Source organism: Felis catus, chromosome C1, assembly GCF_018350175.1.
Source record: "Felis catus isolate Fca126 chromosome C1, F.catus_Fca126_mat1.0, whole genome shotgun sequence".
Lineage (NCBI taxonomy): Eukaryota > Metazoa > Chordata > Mammalia > Carnivora > Felidae > Felis > Felis catus.
The window spans coordinates 31,588,805-31,601,507 of NC_058375.1; the positions used below are offsets into that span (position 1 = coordinate 31,588,805).

At 40.1% G+C, this 12,703-nt stretch overlaps 1 protein-coding gene across 4 annotated transcripts in view; it reads left to right on the forward strand.

Moving 5' to 3' along the window:
• The window catches only part of NFYC (nuclear transcription factor Y subunit gamma), a 66,421-nt gene that overhangs the window by 8,110 nt on the left and 45,608 nt on the right, over nt 1–12,703 (forward strand). The window contains exon 1 of one of the 4 annotated variants that reach the window (XM_019836764.3): nt 8,332–8,467. The exons of 2 other annotated variants lie outside the window; for them this stretch is intronic. The gene's annotated coding sequence lies outside the window, so the exon portion shown is untranslated. Of the gene's footprint in view, nt 1–8,331; nt 8,468–9,064; nt 10,181–12,703 lie in introns of those variants that run through there. One more of the 4 variants, XM_045035613.1, reaches the window with a different exon arrangement.

The window sequence follows — 12,703 nt, forward strand, 5'->3', positions numbered from 1 at the left end:
ACATCTGCACTACTACATTTTCTGGTAACTAGAGTACTGCAGTGTCTTGTTTTCCCTGCTATCTGTCTAGAGCTGCCAGTCTCCCACCCGGTCCCACTTCTCCATACTGTACCCCAAATGATCTTTTATTTTTTTTTTTAATTTTTTTTTTCAACGTTTATTTATTTTTGGGACAGAGAGAGACAGAGCATGAACGGGGGAGGGGCAGAGAGAGAGGGAGACACAGAATCAGAAACAGGCTCCAGGCTCCAAGCCATCAGCCCAGAGCCCGACGCGGGGCTCGAACTCACAGACCGCGAGATCGTGACCTGGCTGAAGTCGGACGCTTAACCGACTGCGCCACCCAGGCGCCCCAAACCAAATGATCTTTTAAAAGGGTAATTCTGAGAGGCTCCTGGGTGGCTCAGCTGGTTGGGCGACTGACTTCGGCTCTGGTCATGATCTCACAATTTGTGAGTTCGAGTCCCGCATCGGGCTCTGTGCTGACAGCTCAGAGCCTGGAGCCTGCTTCAGATTCTGTGTCTCCCCCTCTCAATACCCCTTCCCTGCTCTCTGTCTCTCAATAATAAATAAACGTTAAAAAGAATTAAAAAAAAAAATAAAAGGGTAATTCTGATTGTGCCAGTCCCATGCTTAAACTCTTCAATGGCTCACTGTTGTCCCTTAGAATAAAGTTCTAGTATCGTAGTCTTGTCCAGCCCTGTTCATGTTTCTGAGTTAACTTGTAGCCTTTTGCCCCTGGGCTACTGCCATACCGAACTATAGCCCTTTCAGGAATGTAATGCTTTATGTCAGCTCCAGGCCTTTGCACATGCAGTTTCTTTGTCTGTCTCATTAAGTTCCTATTCTTAGGATTTAAATCTCCCAAGAAGCCATTTCTGACTGGCCTGAAACTGGGTTAGGCCATGGGCTAAGGGGCTCTGCTTATGTCCTGTACTATGCATTTGTTCCTGTTGTAACTCTTAACATAGAGCACTACGATTGCCTGTTTTAATTTTCCTCTTTGTTATAATAGACTTTAGTCTCATTGAGGACAGGGACTGTATTGTTTAGGATCCCCACGTCTTAGCACAATGCCTACACCTAAGTATTTATTGAATGAGTGAAAGTTTCCTTAATCTTTACAGCCTTGCAAGATGGTTTATAGTTTAGGAAATTGGCCTCAGTGGGGTTAAATACCTAGTTTGAGGTTACTCAGCTAAAAAGAGGTGAAGAGGGATTAGAATCTAAATCTGTCTAGCTGCAAAGACTGTTTTTTCCCCCCTGCTTCTCCACATGGCTGCTCTTTTTCATCTTGTCTTTACATATTCCTGTCAAGTGTTCAAACAGCCTGTGCTAACAACCCCATCCATAGCTTCTGAAGCAGCTTGTGCCATCTTTGGACAGCTCTGAGAGAATAGAATAGTTTTCTAGAATAGTTTTCCATCCATCGGTCTTAATTTATGCTTTGGAGAATATAATTTATTTTTAAAAACAAGTAATTGAGGGCGCCTGGGTGGCTCAGTTGGTTGAGCGTTCGACTTTGGCTCAGGTCATGACCTCACGGTTCCGTGTTCGAGGTGCGCATTGGGCTTGCTGCTCTCATCGAGGAGCCTGCTTTGGATCCTCTGTTCCCTTCTCCCTCTGCCCCTCCCCCACTCACATTCTCTCTCTCTCTCTCTCTCTCTCTCTCTCAACTTAAAAAAAAAAAAAGAAAAGAGTAATTCAGGGGGCCCCTGGGTGGCTCAGTTGCTTAAGTGTCTGACTCTTGATTTTGGTTCCAGTCATGATCTCATAGTTCATGACAAGCCTCACGCTGGGCTCTGTGCTGACAGTGTGGAGACTTCTTGAGGTTCTCCGTCTTTCCCTCTCTCTCTGTCTCCCCCTCCCCACTGGCTCTCTCTCGCTTTCTCTCAAGCATTAAAAAAAAAAAAAAAATTCAGAATTTATAATCCACTTAAGGTCTCATTTATTAGTTTACTTCATTAATTTGTTGAGCAGTGATTTACTGGGCACCAGCGCTATATTCCTTATTCTAATGATACTATCATTGCTCAAAATGTTTCTGGGACTTTGGGGTTCTTTGGGGGTTATCTTCAGAACTTCTGTCAGATTCTTTTGAAAATGTGTGGACACACTTTTTTAAACCTTGAAGGTGGATTTGGTTTGGGAAATAACTAATAGTTGTTCAGGACCAAGTCAGGTGAAAGAAATGGGTCAGAAGCTACAATCTGGCAGCCCTTAATTTTCTTTGGTCTGCTTATAATTAAAAAAAAAAAAAAAAAAAAAAAACTGAACCAAAATTGAAACTGGAAAGATTTAACATTCAAACAATCTGGCTTTCATGTTTGTATATATTTTTTCCTTAAACCAGACAAAATGATACTATTTATGAAGTCATTGCGGTGGTTCTGGAAGGGATAATGAGGGTATAAGGAATGGGCATAATAGATGTTCTCTGTGATGCTATTTACAATATTTTAAAATTGAAGATACTGAGGGATTAATACCTAAAGTATATAAAAAATGTCTGCATCTCGACACCAAAAAGTAAACAGTCCAGTTAAAAAATGGGCAGAGGACCCGAAAAGACATTTTTCCAAGGAAGACATATAGATGGCCAACAAACACGTGAAAAGATGCCCAACGTTACTAATCGTCAGGAAAATGCAAACCAAAACCCAATGAGATATACTACCTTACACCTGTCAGAATGGCTAAAATCAAAAAGACAAGAAATAAGTGTTGGCAGGGATGTGGAGAAAAAGGAACCTTTGTGTGCTGTTTTTTTTTCCTTCAAAAAATTAAAAATAGAAATACTGTATGGTCCAATAATTCTGCTGGATATCTACCCAAAGAAGATGAAAACACTAATTCAAAAAGACATATGTACCCCTATGTTCATTGCATCCTTGGTATTATTTACAGTAGCCAAGATGTGGAAGCTAGGTGTCCATCAATAGACAAGTGGATAAGGCAGATGTGTGTATACACACATACACATACTTGCATGCACAGTGGAATATTACATAGCCATTTAAAAGGATTAGATTGTGCCATTTGCAACAACATGGATGGACCTAGAGGATATCATGCTCAGTGAAATAAGTCAGAGAGATGAATATTATATGATTTTTACTTATATGTAGAATCTAAAAAACAAAACTAATGAACAACAGAAAAGCAGAATCAGACCTATGAGTACAGAGAGCAAATTGATGGTTGCCAGAGTGGGGGGTGGTGGGCAAAATGGGTGAAGGGGAGTGAGAGATACAGGCTTCTCGTTATGGAATGAATAAATCAGAAGAGTGAAAAGCACAGCATAGGGAATATAGTCAATGATACTGTAATAGTGTTGTGTGGTGACAGATGGTAGCTATACTTGTGAGCATAACATAACACCTAGAGAAGTTGAATCACTATGTCACACACCTGAGACTAGTGTAACATTGTGTGTCATACATCAAAAGGTAAAAAAAACCACAAAACATTGTAGACAGTGACGTTATTAATATAAAACTGATAGAAAATTATGGTATAGCCATTCAATGGAATATACTCCAATTGTAAATGATATAGATACAGATTTGATACGGAAAATTGTTCACATATTTAAGTGAAAATTACAAAGCAGTTTGTATAATATTATTATACAATATGTTAGATGGCATTAAAAGACTAACTCAGCCTTGTTTCCAGCTGACATAAGCAAAATACAGTGTTTGATTCTGAGTGGTTGCTTTAAAGGTATTCTTAAAAAAATAGCCCATCTGCCTAACTGATAACATCAGTACAATACTGCTTTATACATCCATCTCATCAACTTAGTATATAAGTCACACAATGTATTTAATAGTCAAGTGAATATGGCTTTGTATTCATATCATAACATACGAAAAGTTCATTTTTCTCTAGAGGTTGTCTGATATTTCTTGAGGCTTCTAAGTGTACTTACTTTACTAAGTCAGTTAGGGACAACATCAATAAAATGTTCAGGGCACTGAAGAGCCCAGTTTCTTTGCTGCTATTTCTGCTTCTGATGTGATTGATACAGCATAACCTCCAAGATAGGTAATCTTGGGGGACTGAACAAGACTGTCCTTGACAAGAATTATCAGGGTGGTTAAGGCCAACTTCTGTCATAACTCTGGTCCTTCAGTCATTCCTCAGGATCCCAGAGCAAGAGCTGTTCTGGCATCAGCTTTTTGTGTTCAGGATCTGACTTTTGTTTCTTTTATTGACTCTGAGGCTCTTGCTACAGTGGACTAGTATTCCTTCATGGCTTTTGTCAGTTGGAGCTGAATAGTAGCTGCCCCTTCAGATGGGACATACGCTCTCCAGTTTTCCTCAGTCCTCATTACTCATTACTTCATTGACACTGTGGCTAAGGTTGGGTTTGATGTATTGGGGATATATGTGGATATAAATAAAACACAGCCACTAACTTCAAGAAGCCTTCCTCTGGTAATAGAGACATGGTTAAAAGTAATTATAATGTGTGATAAATGCTATAGTCAAGTGTATATTTAGATGTTATTGAGTATCTACCACATGCTAGGTGTTAATGCTGAGTGCTTTAACCTTATATCATTTAAACCTCAATGCTCCCACGGGTTGGTGTTATTTTTTTTTTTTTTTCCATTTTATACATGAAGAAGTGAGCTTAGGGATGGATAAACAGCCAGTAAATAAGTAGCTCTGATTCAGAATCAGTTTTCTGACCAAGAGCATCATTTCCCATGCTGCCTACTTTGAGAGCTTGAATCAGGTAACCAGAGGCAGTCATTTTGCCTCATAGTGATCTGGGTGTTTTTTAGGGCAAGACAATGCAGTTGTCTGTTGCAGAGGGCTGCTGATATCCAGGACCAGGGAAGAATGTGAGTTGGAATTCCAGAGATCCCATGAGGCTGTTAGTCCACAGTAACAACAGGCTAGAGAAGGGAAAGCTATAGTAAGTAAGTACAGTATAGTAAGCCGCCAGATGGAAATTCTAGGATAATTTCAGTTCTCTTCCCACTAGTAGCTTGAATTCTAGTAAGGTGGCTGTTGATGAGAAATAGGGGTTCGAGTGGTTTTCTTGCAAACCTTCCAAGAACTAATAAAAACTATGCCAAAGGTATTCACAGAGTATTAAGGGACATGTTTGGTTTAATCGGGTATATCAAACTCAGAATCAAAGGATGGGCATGTAGAACAACAACCAAATCTTGGCCTGGATGGGTGATGAAAAGCATGGGGAAGATTTTTTGTAGCAGCTGGGAGTCCTCCCACACTGCCCTTTATGGCTTAGGAGTTGCTTTCTGTAGGGTTGCAGGGTATGCTGGAGATGGAGGAGAGACAGCCCCTCCTAGTAGCTTTGGGGCCTTAAGGAGAGAGACCTTTCTGCATCTTAACCCTGTATAAAACAAGGAATTTGGACTGGATGACTTCTAGCACTTTACAGTTTTTCAGTGCTTACTAGGCACAATACAATATACATGTGTTAACTCATTTAATACTTATGGTGGCTCTGGATATAGAATGGTGACATCCATGTATTACAGATGAGGAAGCTGAGGCTCAGGGTTAGTTCAGTGTCATACAGTTAATAAGCAGAGGAGTCAGAATTTGAAATAAGCTCTGCCTGATTCCCAGGTGCTTAGTTGTTTTTCCCTAGTGATAACTAATTAATAGTCAGCGATGTGAATGTTCTCCCTCTTCCTCTGCTTCCCACCTCATATAAGCTTCTTTGCTTCCTTCTAGCCGACTTGACCTCCAGTGTTGAGGGGTTGAAAAGACTCTAGTGTGGATGAGACACAACTGGCTTTTTGGCCCTCTGCCTTCTCTTCTCAGGCTGGTAGCTATTCAGAATCTGGGATCGAAACTTCTGAGAAAAGAACTATAATACCTGCAGTTCTGTAGCTTCAGCAGTCATCCTACAACACACCCTGTTGGCATAACTAAACTCTTATTTAGATGCCATAGTAAAATCGCCACACAATCCCGTAACAGTTTATTTTGTGTTAATGATTTAATCATTAGTTGTTCCAAGTCCTGATAAATTATAAATGTGATTTGCTACTGGTTAAATGCCCCTAATACTTCACTAGTAAAATGCGTATCAACTTATAGGGTGCTATTTTGTCATATACTCAGCTAGGTCTCTAACCATCAGGTGAAGTTCAACATCAGTCAGATTTCTAATTTTTAGATTAATGAAGGTGGGTTTAACGGTTTATGCTACCTCTACATATATGTGACTCCTAAGAATTTCTTTGGATGTGCCCTGGGGTGTTCCATGTCTTGGTGTCAGCCTTGTGGTACAATAGAAAGAATACCGCCCTAGGTTGGGACCTGAGTTTGCATTCTAGATGTATGGCTAGGGGCCAGTTGTTAAACTTTGTGAACCTCACTCTTTTTCACATATAAAAGAGGATAGTGAGGATTAGAAGGGGGAAAGTCTGTAAAATATCTAGCATAGAACCTGGCACTAATTGGTGTTCAGAAATTAATTCATTGCAGTTTGAGAAATGAGTAGAATGTGTGTAGAGAAGTTAATATGGATGGCAAAGTGATTAGGCGGACTACCTTGCTTTTTTTTTTTTTTTTTAATTTTTAAAAAATGTTTGTTTATTTTTGGAAGAGAGAGAAAGAGTGTGAGGAGGGGAGGGGCAGAGAGAGAGGAAGACACAGAATCTGAAGCAGGCTCCAGGCTCTGAGTTGTTAGCACAGAGCCTTATGTGGAGCTCGAACCCATTAACCGTGAGATCATGACCTGAGCTGAAGTTGGAGGCTTAACTAACTGACCCACCTAGGGACCCCGACCACCTTGCTTCTATTTCAGGACTCTGCCACATCTCTGCATATGCCCATGATGACTTTTCATGTAAGGTCAGCTGAGGTATTTCTAGAGAAGGACTCGTCCTGAGCAAACAGTCGTGTTTGTTTCATCCTGGGATGCGTAGTTTTCATGGGAGGAAGCAGTTCTAAGGAGATTGTTCAGAACTTTCAGTAATAGTGCAGTGTTTCTATTTGACCCATTTTGTAAAAAGAAAAGACATGTTAACTGATTTTCACCTTTTTTTAGGAGGTTCCTCTTAAAACCTCAACAGTTGGGCACAAAATCCATAAGCAAATCTTTGACCACTGGTAAACCTCAGCACCCCAGAATGTTTTCCATAACTGCAGTACTTACAGTATCTTTCCTGGGCTCATTCCTGCCACCTATTCTTGAAAATGTGGTAAAAAGTTTATCTTCCATGATATCAGAACTCTGTAAGATTAAAAGCTGATAAACATTTTATGACCATCCTAAATAAATTAATCCAAACTATAATATGCTTTAAACAGTGTAATCACTGGTGTTCTATCTCTGCCAGTGTTCCCCGCCCTTTATTATTATATTTCCCTCTTGGGTTCCTGGTAGACTTTTTGGCAATGCCACTGTCCCTGTCACTACCTTCTGACATTACTGCTGAATTTTCCTGTTTAGGTTAGTTTGTGTTTCAAAGTAAGGTGACTTTTCCTAGCACTAATATGTGCTTTTAAAATTACCAGGGACAAGATGACAGATTCCTTTTTAGAAATCCTACAAACTGTTGTAAGGCCATTGGTATCACTCTTTGTAACAGCTGTTAAAGAGGTTACATTTTCTCTGGAGCTATTTGATGAGCCCACCCTGGTTTCTTTTTCTTCTTCTGTTAATGCTCAACAGAAAACTGTAGATAGTTAAGCCACAACTTTCAGATCTTGTGCACATTGCTTCTCTGGTTTACTGCCATAGGATACTGTAGCAATATCTTACAGACATCTTTGATGGCCAATCAGAAGCAGTTAAATTACCTTAAATTTTTTAAATGGAACTCTGACAGCCAATAAGAAATCCTTTGGGTGGGAACTGTAACAACCCTTTCGTGTGATTTTAAAGAACAATTGTAAATTTGCAGTTTCCTGTGTTTTGGAAGCACAGGAGGCCCTAGTGCATCTGCTGTGTGCATTTGCCAGGCATTTCCAAGCCTTAAGTTCCCTGTAGTTTGAAGTCTGGATCTGACCCCTGTTCTGCTTCTCAAGGTAACTTTAAAACAGGAAGTGTACAAAGGAGGTAACTGATGACGTGAACAGCCAATCATGGCTTTGTGTTCTTAGCTGATAAAGCAGCTCAGCCAATGGGACCACTCTGGAGGCAAGGTTTGGTGTCAAATAGCATGCTAGATTGAATGCCTTTGACTGTTAAAGTGGAAGGAGGCTGCAGGGCTTCATTGGAGCCTCGGAGTTTTTCACTGAGGCAGGGGTCAGCTGAAAGACAAAGAAAAATGGCGAATAGTTTGCTGGGGGGTGGGGGGACAGCTGTTCGGGTTTTCACTGGAGTGGACATTCCAGACTCAGGTTTCTGCATCTCCTGCTGCCTTTTGTTTCCTCCGTCCTTTTGGGGGGGAGGGCTAGGAGTGACTTAAATTCTCCCTGTCCGAGGAGATATAAATAACTACATGTAAAATTAATGCAGTTCCCGGTAAGTTTAATTCTTTGTTTTGTGTTAAAATGGTAGAAACTGTTTAGCTTCAGAGAGTGTAGACAAGTTGCACTGTTTCAGAAAATGGCCACTTTACATTCCATGCATACCTTTTGGTGCACCTAGAATACCTTGCTCTGTTTAGATTTTGCATGCCCTTCACCTAGGATTTCTTTTCCTAGTTGAGTATTGACAAGATCAGGTACATGAAGAAAGGCTAATCATTTTTCAGGGGCACACAGAAACAAGGCACTTTCTCTTCGCATTGGGTAAACTTAACTGTTTTCCAAATAATTTTCCTTTGTTCAAGTGCACTGAAGCTTTCCTACAGAATAAGCTGAGTTGTTGTAAGACTTTTTCTGTTTCCATGCACTTTGTTGACATCTGTGTTTTCAGAGGTGGAAGCAACACTATTGCTGTGCTAAATTTGTGTGGAAATACGGTTTGCACGAATGCAGCTTCTAATGGTGAAGGCCCACATGGCAGTGTGAAATTCTCCCGGTAACTTTCTTGATTTACCTGTCTGCTTCTATTCTGATACGTACCAACTAATTAAATAACAGTCTTTGTTTTGAAATGCACATTTGAGCTTAGAATGCTGGTGAGGAACATACTTTTCCACTATATTGGCAGTGACAAGAGCAAATCTTTTTCTGTCAATTTCACACATTTTTGTCAGGCATTGATTTGGTTCTTTAAAGTGATGTGAGCAAAGTGCTTTTCATTTTCTGTATGAAATATTTCGAATCCTAATTTACCTGCAGTTTGTGAATTGGAAAGTTAAGAGTACAGGCAACCCTATCTTTTGCCCTTGATATATTTTTCCCCTCTTTTAGGGATAGGAAGCTAATGCTGGTTGCTAATCAGTAACCAGCCAGTTTTTGTGAATAGTGCACTCTTCTGTCCCGTGTACTAACATCTATAATACACTTGATTTTAAAAAGCAGTTCTTTGTTTTCTTCTTATTTGCAAATATGGAATGAAGGTCATTGGAACATTTCTGCAGCAGACTCAGTGTGGAGCAGTGAGCCAGCAGTACTCAGTCTCTGGGTAGGGAAAAGGAACAGGCCCTAGTAGAGAAGTTTGGAGGGTGTTGATTTGCCTTCCCCTGGCTTCCCCTCCTGTAAGGGATTTACCTGAGAGGATCGATAGGGGTTTAGATTCGGGGCTCTTTGAATTGGAGTGGTGTTGCAGTGAAAGTTGCTAGATGCAGGCCTCTGTCGTTGCTCGCAAAAGTGACCTTGAAAAACTGCCGAGGAGTTGAAAGATTGAAGGACAAAGTTTGTTTATACAGATTTAGACTGAAAAGCTCTATTTAAGATGAAAAGAGACTGTACTTCTGATGTTCAAGTCGAGTGGTTAGTAGGAATATGTTATAGATTCAGATTAGGAGTTTTCAAGCAATAAGACAATGGGGCTGCATTCATTCTCTCTCCCACTCTTCTCCGTTCCTTCCCCCAGCAAAAAAATTCTAAATCCTTTTGGTATGATAGTTGAGTGAACTGCCTAACAGATTCAGAATTCCTTGCACGCTACCTTGTCTTCTGTGTAATCTAGAGGGTTCTTTAGTGAAGAATGGCATTTCAGGAGTTCAAAGCAGTTATGTTTGTAAAACTTCTTTGGGGGAATTGGAATGCTTATGGTAAGAAGACTCATTCTGGGAAGTTAAATCATAAGAGAAAGGAGTATGTGTTAAGGATTACATTTTAACAGGTAATTAATTTCCATTTATTTTTTATAAGTCATTGATTTATATGTTACCAGTTGCTCCAGGTTTTATGTATGATTTAAAAAACTCGTAGATCCTGAATGACTCTTAGCCTGGGAGAGGGCCTGGAGCAGGCAAGGCAGAATAAGTGGGGCACAGTACGAGGCCTTGATAAAAACTCTTTCTCTTGAGAACTTTATGGATTTAGCTTCTTGGAAAGATATGTGGCTATTGCCTCTAGCTTGGGTTCTTAACCTTTCAGAATCATGGACTCTTGAGAATCTGACCCACTACCTGGAAAAATGCATATAGGCATGCCTATGCAGAACTCCTGGTGACTGAGAAATCTTCCAGTATATGCCGAATGGTCTTTATGTGATCTCCTCATTTAATACTTTAGCCAGATAAATGTTTCCCAGAAAAAGGAAGGAAACTCTACTTCCATAAGGAGCAAAGGCCTTCTAGAGCTAACTATAACTTAGACTAGGGGTTGGTGTGTAGGGATGGGTGAGGCTTAGATGGGGTCTTAGATTTGGGCATTTGTTTACTCTGATTACAGTGTATGAAGTAGTATGGTGTAGTAGCAAAAGCAGGCTATTTAAAGTCAGGAGACCTGTGTTCAGGTTCTACTCAGCTATCACCAGCTTTGTGAGCTTGGGCAAGTCAGCCATTTAGTGTCAGCTTCCTCACATGTAAAAATGGGGCCTAAAAATAGCACCTTCCTATTTAGTGGTGAGGCTCAAATGAGCTCATGTATGTCAAAGTGCTTTTGCAAATTGTGAATTGCTACATTAATATAAGTTGTTACTAATCCAGACTGTTGGGGGAGGGGTGTTAAATACTTAGGAAGATAGATGGGCATCAGAGAAAAGAATGCCAGTATTTTAATATTTTTACAAAGGAGTTTGCTTAAATTGGACACATGTCTTTGTAAGCCAGTTCTATGTGCCTTCACGTGCACATTCCCGTTTGTGCTGACATGATCCTATGTAATTCATATGTTGAGACCATCAAACCTTCCCTTACCAGGATTCCTTTGAAAGAATTTTAACCCCTTTTTCAAAAATTAAGAGTCTCTCAGAGTAAGATGAAATGGGAATGCTGATTTTTAAAAAACCCTTAACTAGATTTAGGAATCTCTCAGAGTAGAAACTGGGAACCTGTTCTGATTTGTGTTATAATGCAGGTGAGTTCTAATAGTTAGTTGCAGATGTTTACTAAGCAGAGGTTACATTTTTAGTTCGTGCACCAAATATTTATAAAGTAAACTGGAGCCATTTTTTGTTGTTGTTTGCTTTGTGGTCATATGATTTTTTTGGTCAGTTTTCAAGCTTGGGAGGTAGTTATAGCTTGCAAAGTAGTAGCAAACCAGTCAATGTTGGGATAAAAACTGAAAAAAATAAAATAGTTGGTCTCTCATCAAAATATAAGCACTAGCATGAATTTCACATAGCTGATACATACTGTGACAGAGATAAATTTCCAAGATAAATGGTGGAAACCCAGGGGGGGTTCTTTATCACCCATTTTACATGCCTGGTGTCCTCTATTTTTAGGACTCTTTTTCTTCCCCTGGGGTGGGGTGGATATTTTGTGATCTATTTGATTTCCTGTCCTATTAAGTCACTTCCTCTCAGGCGTGGTCAGTCAGCATTGATGTCTGTCTCCTTTCTGTGCATTGAAAGAATCATTCACACAGAATAAGGTTTGCCAAAATTGGCATTGGCCTCTCCAAATAAAAGTCCGCTTCCAGGGATGTGTATATTTGAAAACAACAGTCATGGTCACTGTGGGCTTTCTGTTCCTAAAACAAAATGAGATCTCCTTTTAGAGAAGCTATATACTTTTCGTGGAGGCATCAGTAACCCCAAAAGCATTCTTAAAGCCAGTCATTTATACGTGGTCTTCTTCATGAGTGGATTTATTTTTGCCTATTTCTATCCCCAATAACATATGCATACAGAGTTTTTATACTCTTAGGTTAAGCTGATGGAAATCATTTCAGGATCTAGTCTACTTCCTTTCTTGTAAAGTGGGGAAGTTGATGCCCAGAGAGGTTAAGTGCCCTTGTCTGTCAGCCCTTTTTTTTTTTTTTTTAATTTTTAATTTTAATGTTTATTTTTGACAGAGAGAGCAAGCAGGAGAGGGACAGAGAGAGGGCGACAGAATCTGAAGCAGGCTCCGCAGAGTCTGATGCAGGGCTCCAACTCATGAAAAAAACGTGAGATCACAACCTGAGCCGAAGTCAGACCCTTAGCCAACTGAGCCACGCAGGTGCCCCAGTCTTGTCAGCTTTTTAATGACTGGCCTATGCAGATTCAGAGATTCAGCTCCCACTTAGTTCATTCCAGGTTTCTTTACTTTTTATTTTTCATATTTCTCTTCCTTTTGGCATATCCATACAGGTTTGCTGTTTGAACACAGAAGGAACAGGGAAAATGGGCTAGGTAAGAGGTTCAGAAGTCTCCATGTGGAGTCTGTTGGTTAGAAAGTCTGCTGTGGCAGCAGACTTATAGTCCCTTCTGGGA